Source organism: Varanus komodoensis, unplaced genomic scaffold, assembly GCF_004798865.1.
Source record: "Varanus komodoensis strain SLA01 unplaced genomic scaffold, ASM479886v1 scaffold768, whole genome shotgun sequence".
Taxonomy (NCBI): Eukaryota; Metazoa; Chordata; class Lepidosauria; order Squamata; family Varanidae; genus Varanus; species Varanus komodoensis.
Window position 1 is genome coordinate 56,033 of NW_025336439.1, and position 2,826 is coordinate 58,858.

Sequence of the window (2,826 nt, forward strand, 5' to 3'; positions counted from 1 at the left end):
ATGCAGGAAGACTTTGGAAGCCCTCTCACAAGCCTCCCTGTAAAAGGATTGGGTAGAAAAAAATGTGGGGTTGTTCTGAGCTGAAGCCATGTATGTTTTCTCCTTGTTAAGTTAGGGTTTGTTGTTTTCTTTTACTTTGCCCTCTCTGTCAGCATACCAAAGTTCATGAGGTGGCCTCCTTAAAGAGAAGGAGAGGGATGACGGTAGAGAATCCAAAGGCATCAATAGAACCCAAAAGCCTTCAGATCCTGAGAACTGTGGCCAGCAGTCACTCAAGGAGCTAAAGTTCTTGATCAATTTATTGATAACCTTCCCTGCATGTTAGAAAAACTCCTTTTTTCCCTTAAGGAGCCAATCCAATGACGTTACTCTATAATATATTCCTGATTCCTGTTGTTATTCTCATTACTATTGTTATACTTATTCGTGTTTGTATTTTCCTCTTGCAGGCATTTCCTCCCAGATTACCCTTACAGAATCTGGTGGTGGAGTGAAGAAAACAAGACATTCTCTAGTGCCCACTTCTACCTCTGACCACTATCACGTCTGGAGATCCTGTCCTAAGCACTGGTTCTGCCAATTCCGAGGAAAGAGACTAGAGTACTTTGGAATTATCTGGGGTGGGGGAAGCAATGCCTATGATATTGTTCCCTAACATTTGATCTGTATCATCACAGACCCCACAAAAAATCATGTCTTCCTGCAACTCAATGGCAGGAAGCCCAAAGACAGATCCACATAATCTTGTGCAAGGGACACATTGAACAAATCAATACAGATGAAGTATAAAAACCACTCTTTCCACCAAATTGAAACTGAAGGCAGTAATCATGTGTCTGTATGTGCTCCAGATCTCAAAACACAGGGGTTTTCTGCCTCTCTCTTCCCCTGGCCACAATGGCAAATGAAGAAAAGTGCAATGCTTTTCCTCACTTAATGAGGTAGAGTTCAGGACAGAGGATTGCTAGCCACCTCGTGTCCAGAGAAGGGCTCTGAAGTGCCTAACAGCCACTGGGCACATGTTTTTGGACTGGATTTCAGGATTCAGTTCCAGAACACAGGAAATGGCAACCCGTATTTTCTGCAGCTGCTGTGAAGAATCCCTTGAAGCATGAAATGGGTTGCAGAGTTCAGGTTCCAAGAATCTGATGGACACGATTTGGATGTGTATTTATCATCTAAGCACACACATAAATTAACACACATCTTTCCCCCACATATGCAGCATAGAACACACACAGTTGAAGAGGGAAATTTCAGTGACAAATGTACTTCTAGTTCCTCAGAGACCTGTCCAGGGTGCTTTGACATCAGCAGAAATAACACCGAAATACTTTTTGGTTTGGCCACCAATACTATTGTGTGGATTGTCAAACAAATCACCTGGTGGTGGTGCACACGCTCCATGGCTCATTTAATTCTGTAAAATACTTAATACAAAAAAATTAAGATGTCAGTGAAGAGGAACAACCTCCTTTTGCCACAGGAAGTATGGAAATGTCTTGCACCTGCAAGATGAAACAATTAATGATCCACTCCTTAACCTCTTGCTCTTCTTTTTGCTTTCATGGTTTCCTTGTGGGTGGTGCTTTAAACTTGCCCAAACATGCATCTGTGGGCTGGGGAAGCACAGGGCTGGCTCCAATTTTGGGGCCAGTTAACTATTCACATTTGCTGGGAGTGGTGCAGTCTCATGAAGGGTCAATGGTAGATTCCATCCAAAATTCCCATCCATTAGAAGACAGAATTCAAGGTAGCCTGCCTGGAGCCCATTCCTCAGTCTTGCACCAAGATGCCCTTGCCACTCCCATTAACTTACATAAATTCAACAGAATGTACAGCCTTGTCCTTCCTTTCAGGAAGGACTGAACATTTCTTCCCCGTTAGCTGAATATTTCAATTTCTTTTCCTACACGGAAATGCAGAGTACCCCACTTCATTGGTTGCCCATGTGCAAAAGGATTTATCTCTCAGTTGTGATTTTGCTTAATTCTTAGTTCCACATTAATTTTCATCCAGAATGAATGTTGACGAACTCCCCAAACACTTTGTTGGTTGTACTGAATTTAGCTGCTGTAGCTAAAACAAATAGTAAAGATTCACATATACGTTTTATGTACATTCTCTCTCCTTTACACAAACTATGTAGCAGTGTGATTGTATACACTTCACTAATCACTGATACTGAAAATGTTAGAATTAGTTTTCTTACTGCAATGTGTACTATGTTCACAAACTTGCATGCCTTTCCGCAAAGACTTAGTATAAAATATGAACTGCAAATTCTGTGAAGGTCAAATTTTGATTGAAAGTTGAATGCTGCATCATGAATTTTGTCGCTGGCAAAAAAGAGTGTGTTTGTCATGGCAGGAGAATTCATCAGCTACACAATCTCATAACTTCAGTATGCAGAGTATTCAGGACTACTCCCAAAGGAATGCATGTAGAGAATTTTTGCTACATAGGATTATCACCTGTACTCACCAGTATTGAAAAAAGGCAATATATTGTACATTCAAAGAACAAGGGAATGTTTGCATTGAGGAACAATGTTCAGGATGATGAACGCTCTGCTCAGCTTCTCTTTGAAGAGCACAGAAGATCTGAGCCTGATTGTGTTCTGGGTTGACTGACTTAGAGCATGTTGCAGTGCTATTCTGCTTAAGTCCACTCCTCTTTATGTCATTTCTACCTGTGACTTCCCAATATGACCAGCATGACTGGCAGCATGCAAATGATTCTGGGCTGCCCTCTTTTAAAAGGAAGTCCCAGGTGGTGGGTTTATAATTCACAGGACTCAGCAGAATTCAGCTCAGTTCCAAGGCC